Source organism: Mesoplodon mirus, assembly GCF_964341445.2.
Source record: "Mesoplodon mirus genome assembly, chromosome: 17".
NCBI classification, from domain to species: domain Eukaryota; kingdom Metazoa; phylum Chordata; class Mammalia; order Artiodactyla; family Ziphiidae; genus Mesoplodon; species Mesoplodon mirus.
The window spans coordinates 17680612-17702031 of record NC_138993.1 but is presented as its reverse complement, the minus strand read 5'-3'; the positions used below and the strand labels follow the sequence as shown (position 1 = coordinate 17702031).

General features: G+C 43.1%; 1 protein-coding gene across 1 annotated transcript in view; it reads right to left on the bottom strand.

Annotated features, from left to right (window-relative positions):
• The window catches only part of SPRYD7 (SPRY domain containing 7), a 52185-nt gene that overhangs the window by 8443 nt on the left and 22322 nt on the right, over positions 1 to 21420 (bottom strand). Inside the window, exons 9-12 of the transcript XR_014291795.1 lie at positions 19111 to 19233; positions 9490 to 11002; positions 2304 to 2439; positions 762 to 874 (exon numbers count right to left, since the gene is read on the bottom strand). The gene's annotated coding sequence lies outside the window, so the exon portion shown is untranslated. The remainder of the gene's footprint in view (positions 1 to 761; positions 875 to 2303; positions 2440 to 9489; positions 11003 to 19110; positions 19234 to 21420) is intronic.

Sequence of the window (21420 nt, the reverse complement as noted above, 5' to 3'; positions counted from 1 at the left end):
ATTAGGATGGCTATAGTCAAGAAAAAATTGCTGGAGACGTGGAGTAATTGAAACACGTGTGCAACGTTGATAGGAATTTAAAATGGTACTGCTGCTGTGGAAAACAGTTTGGAGTACCTCACAAAATTAAAAATAAATCCCTATGATCCAGCAATTTAATTTCTGAGTATATATCCAAAAGTACTGAAAGCAGGGTCTAATAGAGGTATTTGTACCCTCATGTTCAGAGCAGCATTATTCACAACAGCTAACACACAGAAGCAACCCCAGAGTCCATTGATGAATCAGTGTATAAGCAAAATGTGGTATATACATACAATGGAATATTATTCAGTCTTAAAAAGGAAGGAAATTCTGTAAAATGCCACAACATGCGTGAACCTTGAGGACACTATGCTAAGTGAAATAACAAATCAGAAAAATGCACACTGTAGGATTCCACTTACATGCACTACTTAGAGTTGTCAAAATCATAGAGACAGAAAGTAGATGGTGGTTGCCAGGGGTTGGGGGGAGAGAGCAATGAGGAATTGCTTAATGGGTAAGACTTTCAGTTTTACAAGATATAAAGAGTTCTGGAGATGCTGGTGGTGATGGCTGCACAACAGTGTGAATGTACTTAACACCACTGAACTGTACACTTTAAAATGGTTAAGATGGTATATTTATGTTACATGTGATTTTGCCACAATAAAAAAATTGGAAAAAAAATGAAAAGGAGAGAATAGGGGGGAAAAAAAAGAATCAACAGTGGTACTAACCCCAATTGAGTCACAGCATTTGAAAAAGGTTGTTTTAGCCTTTTAAAGATTCCATATCCAGCCTTGTCCCGCAATTCCAAATGCTGTCATTGAAGGACTGCCCCCACTGGAGACTGAGGAGGGAAAAGGGTGATGCCTCACAGAAGGGCATGAGGGTGCCAGCTATCAGCCCAGGATCCCGACGGGCATAAACAGTGTTTGTTTGTTTGTAATCCTAGTTAATGGCCTACATTTATAAGTCAGGAGTTTTGCAAGCAAAATCGAATTTCTGGTTTCTTTAGATAAGTGGAAACTCTTTCAACCCTGGGCCTGCAATCTCATGTGACAATGGCAGAAGCTGGCCAGTGGTGGCCCCTTAACCTGAACACATGCTCTCCTCTTGGACACAGCCCCTGTCTGTGGACGCCTGGTCACTCATGTTCCACTGGCTCCAGTAGGCACTGGAGATAAGGAGATGAGAGGGCATGTCCAAACACAGAGGTGGCCCCAAGAACAGACCAAAGGACCCAAGCACTCAGCACTCTCTCTCATACACACACCCTTGCACCCTAAACTCCAGCCATAATGAAATCCTTTAGTTCCTTCCACTTTTTCTCCTCCCAACCTTTGTTCAAATTGTTTTCTTGCCTGAAATGCCCTCCCTCACCCTCTCCCATTCACTTGGCCAATTCCTACACATCCTTCATGATGTCAGTTCCTTTAGGGAGCCTCCTGGGCCTCCAGTAACTGGGTTCAATTAGTAGACATACAGGTTCAGATGGATGCCAGCGAGGCCCCTAATAACTTTGATTTTTAAAAGGCAGATGTTTATTCTCTTTTCTGGGAGGGTCCTGTCTGGCGTGGCCCTCCCCAGTACCCTGGCTCTTCTCTCCAACTGCTCCACCATCCAGGGCTGACGTACCCATTGGGTGGCGCAGCAGGCAGTGCCCAAGTCCTGTGATATTTTTAGGGGTCCATAAAAATGTTTAATTTTAATTTGGTTTAGAATCAGAAGAAAAACATGAGTATTATAATAATGAATATATAAAAATGAATCCAGCCTGGATTACATGTGCCATTATATCGATGCAGTTGTAAAATATAACTTTTAATACTTTTTTATGGAGGAAGGGGTCCACAAAGGCAAAGATGTTTAAGGCTCCCCAAATTCAGAGTGGCCCAGCCGCCATCCTGGGGGCAGTTATGATTGTCTGTATGTCTACTGTGTCTCAGCAGTGCGCTGAAGGGAGAGAAGAAGGAGGGGATGTGACACTTCTCTTTAAAGGGCATAACCTGGGAGTCGCACATATTATTTTTGCAACCACTGTCCAAATCTCAATCCCATGGCCACACCCAGCCATAAAGGAGGCTGAAGATGCAGTCTTTATTTTGGGCTGCCCGGTGCCTAGATAAAAAGTCTCTTGTGAGACAGGAGAGATGCTAGTGGGAGAACCAGCTCCCTCTGCTGCAGTGACCTTTGTAGGTGTTTCCCTGGTCCTCATCCAGCACATGCTGCCCACTGCCATAGCGTCCCCCTTGTAGCCACCTCACTTGTGTACATACCTGATCAGGCCGTTGGCGTTGAGTTTCCCACCTCTGGGCTAAAGAGATTACAGTGTGTCCAAGGGCAGACAAGAAGGTCGGGATGAGCTCTCTGTTACAACTCCAGTACTCAGCATAGAGTCTGACTCACAGGTGACTGAAAAAGAGTTCGGATCGATGCTTCTTTCCTAACATTTAATTTTAAAACTTGGTAGCCATGCACATTTATAGCACTCATTCAGCCTCTGATGGCTCAAGAACCAACAGCCTAAGTTTTCTGCCCTTTCTTTGCACCATATTTCTTCTTAGCCTGATTTCTTTGGTTTTGATTCTAATTTTTGTTTTATGAGACCAGACATGAAGTCTTCTAATATTCAACATTAAAGTTTAAGTTATACCATACTAGATAGGTAATTTTCCACTTGGTTCACAATATTACAATACTGACTCATTTTAAAAAAACTTTTTATCAGGAAAACTTCAAACATATCCAAAAATTTAAAAATTTTAAAGGGAGAGAGAATAGAGTAGTGAATTCCCCTACACATCTATCATCTAGCTTCAACAATTATTAACTGACAGCCAATCTTCTTCAAACATACCTCCACCAACTTTTCCCTACCATCAGATGGTTTTTAAGTCAATCCAAGACAATATATCATTTTATCCATAAATATTTCAGTATGTTTGCCTGTATCAGTTATTCATCACCGTTATAACAAGCCACCCCAAAACATAGTGGCCTATAACAACGATTTATTTGCTCACACTTCTTCAATTTAGGTTGGGCTCAGCTGGGTGATTCTTCTAATGGTCTCCCCTGGGTGATTCATGCAGCTGTGGTCATCTAGTGGCTTGAGTGGGGTGGGCAGGTCTAGGATGGCCTCCCTCACTGTCAGGGGTCTTGGTGCTGGCTTGTCAGTGGTGGCTCTCTCTCCACGTCATCTCTCATCATGCAAAAGTCTGGCTTCGTTTCGTGGCAATGGCAGCATTTTAAGAGCATCTAAGTGGAAACTATGAGACCCCTGGAGGTCTGGGCTTCCGAACTCACATGGCATCACTTCCACTTCATTCCATCAGTCTAAACAAATCAAAACGTCAGCCCAGACACACGCGGTGGGAAAGTGGATGTCTTCCCTTGATGGGAGGAACTGCAAAGTACTGTGGCCAGTTTTTTCAATCTACCACAGTGTCTCCAAGACAAATCCTCTGGTTTTGTAACAACCACGATTACACTGTCAAATCTAAAAAAATTTAACAATATAGTATAATCATTTATTATTGATTTGTAACTTCAGAATTATGAAACAAAAATGGTGTTAATACAAACATAATGGTGTTCTGGGTTACTGTTTTTTTTTTCTTGGTAGATATTATTAATGTGGATTTGAACCTGAAGAGAAAAACAGTGATGTAAATCTCCAAGATTTAAAATTTAATGTGTCTAACTGGCTCCTTGAAAAAGCAATGTAAAAAACAGTAAATGTTTCATGATTAGAAGAATAGGGAGCCTCTTCTGAGAAATTACGTATTTAGTTCACTGCAATTTGATTTCTAATTTGCTGAAAAATAATGCAAATGGACTATGTTTATTCATGTTGTAATTTCTGAGAGTTTAGAGAGACAAAGAGAAACTAACTGGGGCGGAATCCCCAGCCTCCTCAACAATAATCCTAAATGTGCCTTTGTGATAAGCCATGGCAGCTGCGGACCACAATGACTGCCAGGCTATAAGTGGCCCACAAATCCAGAATGCCAGGAAGCCGGCCAGGTGCGGGCTCTGTCCAGCGGACAGGGCTTCCTCCAATGTCATTTTTAATTGTAGAGTCACTCTATTAACAGTCGAGGCCATAATTACATAACTGGTCTTATCAACAGCAAAAAGGATTCAAAACTAATTTACAAAAAAATAGAGAATTTACCCCCCCCCCAAAAAAGTCTAAGGCAACTATGAGCTCTTCAGAGGGCAAGAATTCTCAAGGAACTTGAGAGGCAGCACTGAATAGCAGGAGTCATAAGGTTTAAGAGCCCTGGCTTTTATAGTCAGAGGTGGCTTGGCTCCCTGTTACTGTATGGCCTTAAACAAGTTACTTAACCTCTCTGAACTTCAATTTCCTCATAGTATTGCTTTGACAGTTATATGAGACGATGTGTATAAAGTACTTAATGGCAAGCCTGGCACATTTGATCATGAGATACATAATGGCTATTATTGGGAAACAGGTATCACTCATCTTTATATTCCTAAGATCCTGTCAAAGTGCTCAGGGCAATGTAGATGGTCAGTTAATGCTTGGTCAATTAACACTAATGAACTGACTGAATGTCGTTGTGCTAAAGATGCACATTATTTCCTGAGCGGCACCATTTCTTTCTTGGAAAATTTGCCCCTGCTCCTCCCTTAACCCATCAGGTCTCACTGCGGCTATCTGGCCAAAATTGATTTGCCAACAGTGGACACCAGCCTCAGACGTAGCCCATCAGATGGTACTGGGCCCTGGAGCTGCGATGTCCTGAAGACCCAGAGGTAGGCAATCCATGACTGTGGAGTCAAATACAGCTCACTGCCTGACTTTGTAAATAAAATTTTATTAGCACACGGCCACACCCATTCACTTAGGTATTGTCCATGGCTGCTTGTGCACTACAAAGGCAGAGTCAAGTTGAAGAGTTGCAACAGAAAGCACAGGACCTGCAAAGCCTAATTATTTACTACCTGGCCCTTTACAGAAAAAAGTTGGCCCCATGATGTAGACCAACAACTGGCAATGATGTTTTGCCATTTGTATGTTAAAAGGTAAGCAGAAAAGGTCATCTGCAGAGAGAAGTGGGTGAATGGTACGGACAACAGAGTATTTGGCCACAGAAAGCAGGAGAGCAGAGAAAGGAGTGGCAGAGACAAGAGAGGCTTGAGGAGGACTGGAGGGTCCACTTCCAAGGGGGCTGCTCTCGAGGTTGGCAAGTAGTGGACGGGAGGCCTTTGTTCCTCCCCAAGTGGACCTCTCCCGGGAACTCCTAAGTGTCCTCGGGAGATGGCAGCTGGCTTCCCCTGGGGCAAGTGACCTAAGACAGTGTCTTTTATGATCTAACTTCAGAAGCCACACATACACTGTTGTTTCCACAATCCTGTTGGTTACTCACAGGTCAGGCCTGTTCAGTGTAGGGGGCCTGTGCACCAGGGCAGGAATACAGGGAGGGGAGAATGAATCACTGGAGGCCACCTGCTGACCTTCCATTTGCTGAGGCCCCTCTGAACTCCCCACTGGGATTCAGTGAGACTCTGCTTATAAGAGCTGTCTCCCTCTTTTTCACTTGAAATGACAAGTACATTTCTATATCCTTGCAATAAATGAACCCTAAGAAAGTGATGAAGAATGAAAAAGACATATTATTTGTCCCATCACCTCTTATCAAATGAAGGGGTCTCTGAGGTCTTGGCCTTCCAGGGCCCTTCTTGGTAACCTCTGTCTCTTCCTGGCATGCGGCACTCCAGCCTAGACCTTATTTATGCAACAAGAGTGACTGTCAGGCCCTGGGAAGACGGCCACAGACAAAACAGAAAAAGACCCTGCTCCCTGGAGCTTACATTCCAGTGTGGGGAGACCAACACTAAAGAAATAGAAAACATACCAGGTGGAGATAAGCATTATAAAAATAATTAAAGAGTGAGTGTGTGTGTGTGCGTGTGTGTGTGTGTGTGATTTTATAAAGGGTGGTCAGAGAAGGTCTCTCCACTGAAGCGACATTTGAGCAAAGACCTAAATAAAGAGAGAGTGAGCCATGAGAATACTGGAGGAAAGGGGACCTGGGTGATTTGCTGGGAAGCCAAAAAGTGGGCAGTAGGAGTGGGATGTGGGATCAGGGAAGAGTCTTTTAAGCTGGAACTAGAACATGTCCAGTAGCCAAGGAGCATCTCATGATTCAGGGATGGAGGAGAGAGAGGGATGAAATCCAGAGGCTAATGAAGGGCAATGGCCTCCAGCAGAGCTGGGACCCTTCTCTCATTGTAATGGGAGGGAAGATGGGATGTGGAAGCAGGTTGAAGATGTGATGGGAAGATGAATTCAGTATGACTGCTTCTGGGATTCTCAATGAAGTGTGAGGCTGAGTGACGGGCCACAGGGAGTCAGAAGGTTTGAGGAGAAAGAGAAAGATGATGAATGAATTTCTGGTGATCCAGAAAGCAAACCACTAGGACAGCGCTTCTGAACATTTAATGCGGAAATTAATTACCTGGGGACTTTGTGAAAATGCAGATCCTGATTCAGTAGGTCTGGGTGGGGTCTGAGCTTCTGCATGTGCAAAAACTCCCTGGTGATGTCTGTGCCGTTGGTCCAGGACCACCGCTTAAGTAGGAAGGGAAATATATAGTATTTGTGGGCAGTATGTAGGGACTTTTATGGTCTGTGGCCATGAATTAAAGTGAGAACACTCACCCCAGCTGGTGTTCTTTTTTGGGTGATTGGGTATAGGAATAGCGTAGGGGACAGCTGAGAGTTAGTGGTATTTACAAGGAAGTGCTTTTAAAAATATGCCATTTAACCTAAGCTATGATGGGTGATGAAAAAATGATAAGGCCAATGAATCATGGGCCTTGATGAAGTCAGAGAATTGCTGGGATGCGAGCATTAGAACCAATAAGCCAGAAGGAGAGGAAGAGGTGGTCAGAAGTGAGGGGCTTCACAACCTAAGTGTCCATTGACAGATGAATGGATAAAGAAGATGTGGCACATATATACAATGGAATACTACTCAGCCATAAAAAGAAATGAAACTGAGTTATTTGTAGTGAGGTGGATGGACGTAGAGTCTGTCATACAGAGTGAAGGAAGTCAGAAAGAGAAAAACAAATACTGTATGCTAACACATATATGGAATCTTTAAAAAAAAAATGGTTCTGATGAACCTAGGGGCAGGACGGGAATAAAGACCAGACATACAGAATGGACTTGAGGAGATGGGGAGCGGGAAGGGTAAACTGGGACGAAGTGAAAGAGTGGCATGGACGTATATACACTACCAAATGTAAAATAGAGAGCTAGTGGGAAGCAGCTGCATAGTACAGGGAAATCAGCTCGGTGCTTTGTGTCCAGCTAGAGGGGTGGGAGAGGGAGGGTGGGAGGGAGACGCAAGAGGGAGGGGATATGGAGATATATGTATACGTATAGCTGATTCACTTTGTTATACAGCAGAAACTAACAACATTGTAAAGCAATTATACTCCGATAAAGATGTTAAAAAAAAAAAAAAGAAATGAGGGGCTTCAAATTGGGACTTAGAAGTGACGACAAGGTCAAGCATATGAGCCCCAGGATGGAAAGCTACAGATCACTCAAGGTGAGGTCAGGAACGCAGAGGCCAAAGTGTTAGATGGATCATTCCCCACATAGTGACAGAAGTGGTTGGTGAAAATGAAGATAGTGAGCTCAGTACTCAAGTCCTTAAGGAACAAGGAGGTTGTAGATGAAGGCAATCGGAGGGTGGCATGAACTTTGAAGGAGCTTTGTGCCAGCACAAAGGGATACAAGACAGACACAGTTCCCTTTCTAAGTGCAATGAGAAGCCATGAAGGGTTTTAGACAAGTGCTATAGACCAAATGTTTGTGTCCCCCCTAGATTTGTATGTGGAAATCCTAACACTTAATGTGACAGTACTGGGAGGTGGGGCCCTTGGGAGGTGATGAGGCTCCACCCTCATTAATGGGATTAGTGCCCTTACAAAAGAGCTCCCTCGCCCCTTCCACCATGTGAGGACAAGAGAAAAGACAGCCATCTGTGAACAACGGAGTGGGCCCTTACTAGACACAGAATCTGCTGGCACCTCGATCGTGAATTTCTCAGTCTTGAGAATTGTGAGAAATAAATTTCTGTTGTTTATACGCAACCCAGTCTATGGTATTTTGTTATAGTAGCCTGAACAGACTAAGACAGCAAGGAAGTGATATGATCCAACTGAGATTTTGCAAAGATCTCTCGGACTGCTATGCAGAGAAAGAACTGGAGGGAAGTTCAGTGGCATGTGGAGGCTATTACAGTTATTTGGTTGTCAAAGTGTGGACTCCAGCAGCATCAGAAATGCTCATTCTCAGGCCCCATCCCAGACCCACTGAATCAGAAACTCTGGGGGTGGGGCCCTGCAATCTGAGTTTTAAGAAAAGCTCTCCCAGGGATTAGACACAAGTTGAAGTCAGACAAAAGAAAGTGGTTTGGATTAGAGCAGTGGAGAGAGAGAGCATGGAGCTCTATTTCACTGGAGGAAGGACCAGGACAGAGGAAGGACCAGCACAGAGTACGGGATGTGTGGATGAGGGGCAGGTTTCTAGGAGAAAGAAAAGGACAGATGCAGTGCTGTGCACCGGAAAGGGGAGGATGGAGGAGAAGCCAACTTGCTGGGCAAGATCAAAAGTTCACTTCTGTCCATGGTATGGGGCAAATATGTTCTGGAGAAGTTGCTGGAAGTAAAGTTGCTGGGAAGTAAAGTTGTGGGTAAAAACCACACTAGTTCCCAGCAGGAAGTTGGCGATGTGCTCCTGCAGGAAAGCTGCACTGGCCACTGTGGGACACAATGTGATATGTCATCCGTGGCTCTCTAACAGTCTGGCCAAGTGTCAATATTTCACACTTGTAGTTGGGGGCATGGTGGAAAGAGCACTGAGTTTGGAATCCAGAGGAGTCAAGCCCCTGGGCTCAAGTCACTTCCTAGCAAGTCATCTCACTTCTGTGAGCTCCAACCTCCACATCCCTGCAATGGACATACTATATCTGTCCTGTCTAAAGGGGCACTCTGAGAGTCAAATAAGAATTCAATGATAATTCTAAATCATTTTACAAATGTAAGGGAAGCAGTATTCTACTCTCATCATTATTACGAGATTCTAGTCTCAGAACAGGTCTCTGTTCAGTAGCTGCCCCCTTGCTGGGATACGATGACAGTGGAAAGATGACCAACCCCTCCAAATACATTTTCCTTCCTGGTTATGACCTGCAATCTACTGTACAAGGTCATTCCTTTGACTGGAATTTGTGCCCTGGCAAAATACAGGTACCTCGGGGGAGAAAACACTCTTTACAAAAATGATTTACCACATACCACATGCTTGTGTTTTACACCCATCACTTCTTGTGCCCAGCAGGAATTCTGTGCACTGGACATTACTATCCTCATTTTACAGACAAGGACGCTGGGCCTGGAGACCAGGCGACTCACCCACATGGACAGAGCTCCTGATGGGCGGAGCCAGCCCCTGCCTCTTGTGCTGCCTCCTTCTGGACACTTTGCTCTTCCTGCTCCTGCAGCTTTGGATGGATGGGTGAGGACGCTGGGCACCAGGCTGGGGAAGGGTGCTCGGCCACGCATGGGGAGAAGGAAAGGGTGCTGAGGCCTGAAGATTCAATTCATCAGCACTACCCAAGGCACCGGCATCGTTCTGTAGACTTTCTGCTCTTCTATTATGACTTTCATTCACTAGCACCTTTCAAGTGTCTTTGTTCTCCATGACATCCAGTCACATTTACTTAGATATTGGTGATGGCACGTTTGAACAGGGGCTAGGGAGGGTCTCAGAGGCAGGCAGGCCTCCCTGAGGCCACTAACTTATAGAACAAATGCACAGCAGGGGGTGGGGGGCAGGAAGGCTGTCTCGGCCCTGGAGTCTTTTTTCCAGGGATCTCAATACAGTTCACCTTGCATACAGCATTATGCTTGTGAACTTTAGTGTGGGCAGGAGAGATGTTAAAGTTGTTTCAAAGCTGTAGCAGTTGATGACGCCAGCTTGCAACACTTCTTGCGGAGCACGGGCTTTAGGCGCGCGGGCTTCAGTAGTTGTGGCACATGGGCTCAGTTGTTGTGGCTCACGGGCTCTAGAGTGCAGGTTCAGTAGTTGTGGCACATGGCCTTAGTTGCTCCGCGGCATGTGGGATCTTCCAGGACCCGGGTTCGAACCCGTGTCCCCTGCATTGGCAGGTGGATTCTTAACCACTGCACCACCAGGGGAGTCCCAACACCAGCTTGTGACATGAGAGACCAGCAGAGTCAGAAAGGAGCCTGTGTTCCTTGTTTTACAAACACAGAAGCCAAGGGCCTTGTCCACAGGCTCAATCTGGGGTTGGTGAGTGCAATAGAGAGGACCAGAATTCCAGCCTCCAGCTGCTCCTGTAATCACTCCTATACTCTTAAAAAGAATTGCTACAAGACCAAACAACAAAACGTCCAGAAAGAATTGGCATCTTTTTCATGAGTATGTCCTGCATTAAAGAGTGTTTTCTGAATATGCACTTGGTGCCAGTTCTCCCGTCAGCGCTGCCCTGCTGGATCACAACTGCAGATACCTAGCAAGGTACACTCCTCCATGGTTTGCATGTTGTGGGCCCTGAACTATTGGCAGGATGGATGGGTGGGTGGGTGGATGGATGATTGCAGGAAGGAGCTGGAGAATATCACCTGGACAGCCACAGAGTACAAATTTAGTGACACAGAACATCAAATTAACAGCAGTTATTTTTTCTGGCACAGGAGACCATGTCTTGGAGGAAAAACTCTGCCGTTGGCCAGCAGTGTAGACATCAGGAGTCAATTACATGTAGTTACTACTGTTGTTTTTTAATGTGTCTTGACTCCTTCAATGGAGAGGCAATAAAAAAAACACTTGCTCCTACACTGTCCTATATACTCCTTTGAAGTGACCTATACTCCTTTGAAGTGACCGTGAAAATCAGCCATCCTGAGGGATAGAGAACAGGAGAAAAGAAGGAAAAGGAATTAACCCTCAACATCTTCACTTTCAGAATTACGGCGGTAAAAAACAGATAAATAAATAATAATAAAAAAAATCATCAGTGGATGCAAAGAGAGACAGACATACCTGGGGCTGCAGAAGCAGCAGCAGGCTCTGAGGAGAAAAGGCAAGTATTAATAAAAGCTGTTTTGGCCCTCTTGTCCCTGGGGTCTTCTGCTGGGCCCATGACTAGGCCTGCAAGTCACTTGGCCCCCTCTGGAGAGCTGGACACTTGGGGCTTCTTCTGGCCACAAAAGTGTTGTGGTGCTTTTGGAGTCAGGCAGAGCTGGGTTCTATTCCACTAGCTGTGTGCTCTCTGCCAGGTACTTAACCTCTCTGAGCCTTAACTTACTCATTTGTGAGAAAAGAACAGGACTGTCCAGAGTAAGTGATGTAGCACACTGGGCATCAGGGCGCGCTCAGCGAAGCCCTGGAACGTGAGCGTTTCCGCTTTCCCGAGTCACTGTGAGCAAACTGCCATGGGGAGGAAGGGGGACAGCTGGAGGCGCGCCCTCTGCCGGGCCTCAGATCCGCTCTCCGCGTTCCCTCCGCCCGAGGGGCGAGTCCAGGCCCGAGCTCTGAAGACAGCGCGCCCCCTAGAGGCCGTCCTCGGGAGCAAGGGTTGCTTGCTACACCGGGTTGAAGAGAAAGCTTAGGGGCTCCCTAGGCCAAGGCACAGGGTGGAAAGGGGTTGCCCAGAGCCGGCAAGGCCTTTCACTGTTTTCTGAGGGCCTAGGGCGGATCCTGTCGGTAGCAGGCTGCATCCCCAGGGGGCCGAGCTGACCACAGTCGGGTAAGCTGAGCGAGCTACTTGGTTTATTCAAGCAGGAAAGGCTCAGACTCAGCTAGCAATTTACTGAGCACTTACTGTGTTCCAATGTGGGTGCTGGGTGCTCTTCATTTACCTTATCTCGTTTAAACTTCTCAGCAACCCTGCGAGGGAGGGTTAATCCTCTGTTTTCCTGATAAGGTAATTGAAGCACCCTAAGAGAAGTTATTTGCATAGTTGAAGCATGGCTACATCGGAATTTGTATTATTTTGAGGGGGCTGCTATAACAAAGTACCCAAAACTGGGTGGCTTAAACAACATAAATTTATTGTCTCACAGTTCTGGAGGCTAGAAGTCTGAAATAAGCTGGTGTTGGTTCCTCCCGAGAGGACTGTGAGGGAGGGATCTTTTCCAGGCCTTTCTCTTTGGCTTGTAGATGGCTGTCTTCACTCTCTGTATGCATGTCTGTCTCCAAATTTCCTCTTTTTTAAGGACACCAGTCATATTGGCCCACCCTAGTGAACTCATTTCAACTTGATTACCGCTGTAAAGATCCTATCTCCAGATAAAGTCATATTCTAGGGAACTGGGGGTTAGAATTTCAACATAGGAATTTGGGGGGACACAATTCAACCCATAATGGGATTTTTTTTTTTTTTTTTTTGCGGTACACAGGCCTCTCACTGTTGTGGCCTCTCCCACTGCGGAGCACAGGCTCCGGACGCGCAGGCTCAGCGGCCATGGCTCACGGGCCCAGCCGCTCCGCAGCACGTGGGATCTTCCCGGACCAGGGCACGAACCCGTGTCCCCTGCATCAGCAGACGGACTCTCAACCACTGCGCCACCAGAGAAGCCCAAATATATAAATAATTACAGCAAATATACATGAACTAAATTAATCAGTTTAAGAAAAAGATTGACAATTTCGATTTTTATAAAAATCCAAGCATGGGGACTTCCCTGGTGGTGCAGTGGTTAAGGATCCGCCTGCTAATGCAGGGGACACAGGTTTGAGCCCTGGTCCAGGAAGATCCCACATGCCACGGAGCAACTAAGCCCGTGCACCACAACTACTGAGCCCATGTGCCACAACTACTGAGCCTAGAGCCTGTGCTCCGCAACAAGAGAAGCCACCGCAATCAGAAGCCCACGCACCACAATGAAGAACAGCCCCCACTAGCCGCAACTAGAGAAAGCCCACACGCAGCAATGAAGACGCAACGCAGCCAAAAATAAATAAAATAAAACATAAATTTATAAAAAAAAAATCCAAGTATGTGCTGCTAACATGAGACAAACCTAAAGCATAGGGAAAATGCAAAGGCTGTACATAAATGAATGCAAAATGATACATCAGGAAAATACTAATCAAAATAAAGTTGGTTTATCTATAGTAGTATTAGATAAAATGGATCTAAAGCCAACAGCAAAAAGATGCATAGCATCTATGTATGTAATAAACAAAGGGATGCCAAATTCATGAAACAAAAATGATGGAAGGACAGACAGAAATGGGTAAATTCACCACTGTAATGGGAGATTTCAACAACCTTCTCTTGATTATTGGTAGATTGAACAGACATCCCCCCAAAATATATTTAAAATTCATTGTAGAAAATTAAAGATAGACACAGTTAAGACGTTGGTATAGGGAAAGATATTATAAAGAAGACACAAAAAATATTGACCATAAAAGACTGATAAATATTACTATATAAAATTAAGAACTTTTGTTCATCAAAGTTACCTTAGAGAAAGTGAAAAGTTATATATATAAGATATTCAAAATACATAAAACTGGCAAAGGATTGGTATGAATATGCAAAGAACTCCTACAGATCAGTAAAAGAAAAAAAAAACGCATAAGTAGCCCAACAGGAAAAGAAAAAAAGAAGAAATATAAGGGCAATGAATATATGGAGAAATGTTTACCATAATTATTAGTTTGGAAGTATAAACCCAGACTGCAATGACATACCATTTTACACGCATCACGTTGGTAAAAATTTAAATAGTCTGATAATACCAAGTTTTTTCAATGCTGGTGGGAGTGTACATTTTTTAACTACTTTGGGAAATGGTTTGGCATTTTCTTCTAAATTTGGACACTTATATACTGTTATAGGTTGAACTGCAACCCCCAAAAAGTATGTTGAAGTTCTGACTGCTGAAACCTTATTTGGACTTTGCAGATGTAATTCCCTAAGATGACATCATACGTGAGTAGGGTGGACCTTAAATCCAAAATGACTGATGTCTTCATAAGAGAAGAGACAGAGAAACACACAGAGGAGAAGGCCATGTGAAGACAGAGACAGAGATTGGTCATATTTTTGTATTTCTACCATCCAGAACTAGTAAAGGATAAATTTCTGTTGTTCTAAGTGACATAATTTGTCAAGGTCTTAATTTTTGCTTTAGATGGTGAGTTCATGGGTGCTTATCTATATTTACATCTATATTTATATCTATACCAATATATCATATCTACTGGAAGAGGCCACCTAAGGACCACTGAGGAAAGTTATGTCATAAATAGGATTATGATTAATCCTAATCCATAACTGTATACCTGAGGCTATCTACTTCCCAAAATAGTTGGGCTTGTCCAGATTGGCTCATGTTTCTACAAACTGGTGCTTCTAACTCACTTTGATTTTCCCAAAGGTCTGGAAGTTGGAACAGTTCTTCCAGGCTAACTACGACTAGCAGTATGGTTAATCAAACATGCAGGTCTGGCTTGCAGGTCTGGCTTGCTTAGGAGTTAGTGTGCCAATTTAGTTAGAAAGCTCCATTGATTAAAATAAAGGAATCCAGGGACTGAAAGTTCATTGAGTTCAAGTGCAATCAACATAGTAGATGGGAAAAGGAAAAGGAAGGGCATAAGTTGACGGGACCCTCTTAGATATATAGATACTACATAGCTTTGGCAGGAAGTGGCAGCCAAAAACCACGAAACCACATCCCTGAGAAAATAAGTATTAATCAGAGGGTACAGCAGGGATAAGAACCAAAACCCAGGTGGAAAAGAACAGGAAAATGGAATCTTCACTGCCCATAGATCAGAATGTAATGTTTCAGGTATGTTCTTCTCGGCAAATATTCCTATCATTTGCTTTTGAAATGATGGAGCTGGTTTAAAAACAATATATGTCAGGCACCTCAAGGACCCTACGTTCTGTAGGCAAAAGTGAAGACAGAGTTAACAGAGCACAAATCTGTTTCATCTGACTGTATGAGTTTTACGTTTCTCCTTTAAAGGCCTGGCTACTGTGTGGTTCAGAAGCAGTATGACACAGGGATCTGGGAGGCTTCAGGGGATACCCACACCCAGAGAGAAGTTTGCCAGTCAAGGAGCACTGAATTGTCATGGTGTAAATTTGCAAAACTTGACAGCTTTAGTGATATGGCATTGGTCTTGAAATTCAGTGCACGGTAATTTTATTTGATGGTAAGGAAAAGGATATGAGAAAAGAGAAGGTAGTATACGTATGTTTTTCAAATTTCTCCCCTCTTCTACCCTATAAATAAAAGGGCAAAGATATTACTGAGCAAATGTTCTTTACAAAAATTTGATGTATTCTCATGCTTAGAAATTTTGCTATAGGAAAGTCACTGCTACTGTTTACATGAGACATTCCTACTCTGAAATCTAAACTCTGAAGTATTTACTATGCTTAGATAAATCACATATTTTTCCTTGTGAGTACAGCCTGTTCAGGTTTATACATACCACTGTGTAATTCCCCAAGCACTGTTCCCAGTTTAAAGCGTGATGTTGGATGCATTTGTGGAAACTGATGTGAAAGGTATTTGCTCTTTAAAATACTTGCTAACTGGCCAGTTAAAAGCATGCCTTTGAATCTGAGACTGAATTGAAACTGAATTTGGCTTTGGTCAGTAGAGGCTCCAGGAAAATTGATAAAATAGGAGAAAGAGAAATCAGCTTCTTTTTTAACTTTTTTTTTTGGCCGCGCCATGCAGCTTGTGGGATCCTAGTTCCCCCAGCAGGGAGCGAACCCGTGCCCCCTGCAGTGGAAGCGCAGAGTCCCAACCACTGGACCACCAGGAAATTCTCTCAGCTTCTTCTTCAAGAATGTGAATGGAGAGATCCAAGACTGAGGATGGGAATTTTGTCATAATGATGGCAAATTTTTAAAAAGAAGAGACACACATGAATGCAGCTGAGGAATCCAGAAACTTTCCTGGTTTCTGGCTCTCCTGAGGCTTTGATTCATGAAATACCCTAATATCTTTCTGTAATCTTCTGCCATGTTCTAAAATGTCTGCAAAATCTAAAAAGCCCATATTATTAGGAAAAAATTATTCAATTGTGAACAGAGCCCAGAAGATGGTAAAAAATATTTCTTTACTGTTCTCATCACATCATTGCTCATTCCTGACCCCCAAGCTATGCTCTATGACAAGGCCCAGAGCACATCTCCTTCACTAAAGCACTGAGAATTGGATTCATGAGTGGAGCCCCTGCAAGCTCTCTCAAAGGAGAGCTCTGTGGTTGCTTTCCTTGGTAAGCCAGGTAAAAGGTACTACCACTGATACGGTCTTTCCAATTCTAATGGGGATAATGGATCTCAGAGTGGCAGAGGTAGTGGCAGCACTTAGTCACCAAAGACAAATTGGATGCATCTACTGTGAGGGGTAATCAGAATGCCTAGGCCTGCAGAGATCTTTGATGGTGGTTAATTTATCATGCTATTCCTAGGAATAAAATAGGTAGACAGTCTATTAGAGTATTGCTTGATCTATATGAGAGGGGAAAACTTCAGGTCTGGTAGCCAAACACCTGACTTGAGTCACCACCGTGGACAGTCATGGCATCTTATCCAGTTTCCAAATGTAAGTCAATTCACAGACCCAAAGCTCCTTGATTAAAGAGGAGGCAGGTGTCCCTTGGGGAAGAACCCTGCTGTCTCCGGAACATAACCGGAACACATGGTCCAGAATGAAGGGGTGAAAGTAGGAGTGGCTCTTCTTACTGTTATACCCAATAACTCACTCAGAGGTGATTTTCGCTTCTCATCCTGATGAGAACTCTGCTGGCTAGGAGGTCTTCGTCCCCAAAGAGAAAATCTTTCCACCAGCGGAAATAACAGTGGTTCTATTAGATTGGATGGTGAGGCTTCCACCTGGCCATTTTGGGCTCCTCATGCCATTGAACCAACAGGCAGAAAAAGGGTTACTCTAATGACTAAAGTGATTGACCTTAATTACCAAAGGGAAAGTGAGTTGCTGCTACACCATGGGGACAAGGAGGACTACATCCGGAACACGGGGGATTTTCTGGGGTGTCTAAGATTTCCATGACCAACGTTAAGGGTTAATGGAAACCATAGAAACAAACAAACTGAAAAACAAGATAATTGACTACTGGGTTCTTTTGGGAATGAAGGTTTGGGTTATTCAAGTAGAAACCCCACCAACTGAGCATCTGACTGAAGGAAATATAGAATGATTCTAGTCTACTTGTTACCGTGACATATTTTCACTGTAATGCTAGATAAAACAAGTCTGTGTCAATTTCCTTCTGTTCCTGCTGGTGGAGCATACATGTTATGGAGCCATAAGCATGGTCATGTGCTTCCTTCAAGGTGAAGACTGCCTTACTCATCTTTCCATCTAGCCCAGCCTTGTGCTTGGCACATAGTAGATACTGAAAAATATTTGTTGAATGAATAAGTGCAGTCTTCCCAAAAGAATCAAAAAGAAAATTTACTGTATCATGTTGAGATTTCAAGAGCTTATTTGGGTTCTACCACCATTTCTGAGAAGAGTTATGATAATATATAAGTTATGCCAGTAAGTATGACAATCTTATTTTCCAAAATCCTTAACAAATAGGCAGGAACTGTTTTATAACTAGTGTGACAATTGCTTACAGGAAGATATATGTATGCTTCTAAAATGTGGAAACATTGTTCTTGTGATGAGTTTAAACATTTTCCCTGTAATTTAACTTCTATTATTATATTTGCTTTAAAGTATCCTTCAAAAAAAAATTTTTTTTTTTGGCCATGTCACGCTGCTTGCGGGATCTTCATTCCCCGACCAGGGATTGAATCTGGGCCCCGGCAGTGAAAGCACCGGATTCTAACCACTGGACCACCAAGGAATTCCCCAAACATTGTTTTAAAAAGATGGGCTTCATTGTTTGAATCTTCATAAAGTCTGAATCTGTAAAGTCCAGCAAATACTGAGCCTTTTCTAAAAATGAGTTTAATGGGAGGAACAAGGTCCAGGAAAAAATTCAGGAATGCCAACAGAAGACACGTTGTAGTAAAATTCATTATTATTATTATTTTTTTAATTAACCGCACACGGCACGTGCGGTCCTGTTTCCCCAACTAGGGATCAAACCCTCACCCCCTGCAGTGGAAGCATGGAGTCCTAACCACTAGACCACCGGGAAGCCCCTTTAGTTTAAAGTATTGTAAATTTCTAAGCCTCAGTGTACATAGTCCAATCTAATTACAACAATATAACACAAGGCCAAAAAACACATTTTCTCATTAATTGTCTTTGAGGCCACACCTCCATGTCTGCACATGACCCAGGAATGACAGTCAGTGAATCATTAACTGCTGTTTATTTATGCAAATGGAGAGCTGTCACACAGATAATCCCGAAAGGCAGACATTTATTTCATCATTTTTGGCACCTTTACAAGAACCAGCCACTGAATAAGGGTAATCAAATGTGAATCTATCTAATAGTCTATCCTGGCCTTTGTTCAGTCTCGGACAGTTGTATTAGTATGTGTTTTGTAGGACTGCTAAACTATCTTTCAGGTTCTCAGCTTTAAAACAGATATACTCCTAAATTCCTAGCTTCTATCAAAAACTCTTTAGAAACCTTTCCTTTAGAAATTGTTAACGGATTTGTCTAATCACATGACAGTGTAGAATGAACTTTATACAGTGCCTGAAGGAGTAAGTGCTTATATTTATTTAATGAATATTGAATTACCTGGATTTTACTGTATCACCTTGCCAAAGACACCTAATCTCTCTTGGGCCGCTTTCCCCATGGGGGGAGTGAGGATTTGGACAAATGGTCTCCAAGATGCCTTCTCGTTTAACAATTCAGTTTCAAAACGACATCTCCCTATACCACGTCGCAATCCTGTTTCTTACACAGCATGAAGATAATATGGAGCTTTTTGCCTCTAAATATTCTTTTCCTTAAGTTTCAAGGGTTGCTGCCTTAATTTTTAGTGTTCTGGAATTTGACAGCAAGTCCAAGTTCACCACACCCATCCACACTCACCATGATTTTATAGATCGGGATAACGTTCCTCCTCAGCCTTGACTTCCAGACTGAAGACTGTTGTGTCTCGTGTGCCTTCTCTGGGTCACTCGTGCTCTTCTTCCTTGAGCTTCGTCAACTCACCTTTTCACCAGAAACGCAATAAATGAACCAAACATAGGTCAGGAAGGACAAGTTTTGTGTCTTGTTTCTTATCATGGTTGATAAGATTCTCTGCTTAATTTTCAAAACGCTTTCTGATAATAGCATTTTACATATGCTTTTGATTGTGACCACACACTAGACTGGTACTTCAGAGATCTTTGTGTGACCTTAAATAAGACCTAGGAGACCATCATACAATTTATCCCCAAATATACAATCTCAGTTTCTTGTTCATCACTGGTAAGTCACTTCTGTCTCCTCACAAAACTGTGTGAAACCTCTTATTTACCAAGTTGAACTAGCACTACATTCCTCAATAAACTACAGTATCACCTCCCCTTTTCAGAATCAACACAAATTTTTTTTGCAATATATCATTTTATATTTTATTTATTTATTTATTTATTTTTCCTTGGTTCTTTGCTGTACTTTTTTTTTTTAACATCTTCATTGGAGTATAGTTGCTTTACAATGTTGTATTAGTTTCTGCTGTATAACAAAGTGAATCAGCTATACGTATACATAACACAGTATGCCCTCCCTCTTGTGTCTCCCTCCCACCCTCCCTATCCCACCCCTCTAGGTGGTCACAAAGCACCGAGCTGATCTCCCTGTGCTAGGCAACTGCTTCCCACTAGCTATCTATTTTACATTTGGTAGTCCATGCCACTCCCTCACTTTGTCACAGCTTACCCCTCCCCCTCCCCATATCCTCAAGTCCAATCTCTAGTAGGTCTGTGTCTTTATTCCTGACTTGCCCTTAGGTTCTTCATGACCTTTTTTTTTTCTTAGATTCCATATATGTATGTTAGCATATGGTATTTGTTTTTCTCTTTCTGACTTACTTCACTCTGTATGACAGACTCTAGGTCCATCCACCTCACTACAAATAACTCAATTTCTTTTTATGGCTGGGTAATATTCCATTGTATATATGTGCCACATTTTCTTTATCCATTCATCTGTCGATGGACACCTAGGTTGCTTCCATGTCCTGGCTATTGTAAATAGTGCTGCAGTGAACACTGTGGTACTTGACTCTTTTTGAATTATGGTTTTCTCAGGGTATATGCTCAGTAGTGGGATTGCTGGGTCATAAGGTAGTTCTATTTTTAGTTTTTTAAGGAACCTCCATACTGTTCTCCATAGTGGCTGTATCAATTTACATTCCCACCAACAGTGCAAGAGGGTTCCCTTTTCTCCACACCCCCTCCAGCATTTATTGTTTGTAGATTTTTTGATGATGGCCATTCTGACTGGTGTGAGGTGATACCTCATTATAGTTTTGATGTGCATTTCTCTAATGATTAGTGATGTTGAGCATCCTTTCATGTGTTTGTTGGCAGTCTGTGTATCTTCTTTGGAGAAATGTCTATTTAGGTCTTCTGCCCATTTTTGGATTGGGCTGTTTTTTTGATACTGAGCTGCATGAGCTGCTTGTACATTTTGAAGATTAGTCCTTTGTCAGCTGCTTTATTTGCAAATATTTTCTCCCATTCTGAGGGTTGTCTTTTCATCTTGTTTATGGTTTCCTTTGCTGTGCAAAAGCTTTTAAGTTTCATTAGGTCCCATTTGTTTATTTTTGTTTTTATTTCCCTTTCTATAGGAGGTGGGTCAAAAAGGATCTTGCTGTGAATTTATGTCAGAGTGTTCTTCCTATGTTTTCCTCTAAGAGTTTTATAGTGTCTGGCCTTCCATTTAGGTCTTTAATCCATTTTGAGTTTATTTTTGTGTATGGTGTTAGGGAGTGTTCTAATTTCATTCTTTTACATGTAGTTGTCCAGTTTTCCCAGCACCACTTATTGTCTTTTCTCCATTGTATACTCTTGCCTCCATCAAAGATAAGGTGACCATATGTGCATGGGTTTATCTCTAGGCTTTCTTTTTTTTTTATTTTATTTATTTTATTTTTGGCTGCGTTGGGTCTTTGTTGCTGTGCAGGCTTTCTCTAGTTTCAGTGAGCAGGGGCTACTCTTTTTTTTTTTTTTTTTTTTTTTTTTTCTTTTTGCGGTATGCGGGCCTCTCACTGTTGTGGCCTCTCCCGTTGCGGAGCACAGGCTCCGGATGCGCAGGCCCAGCGGCCATGGCTCACGGGCCCAGCCGCTCCGCGGCATATGGGATCCTCCCAGACCGGGGCACGAACCCGTATCCCCTGCATCGGCAGGC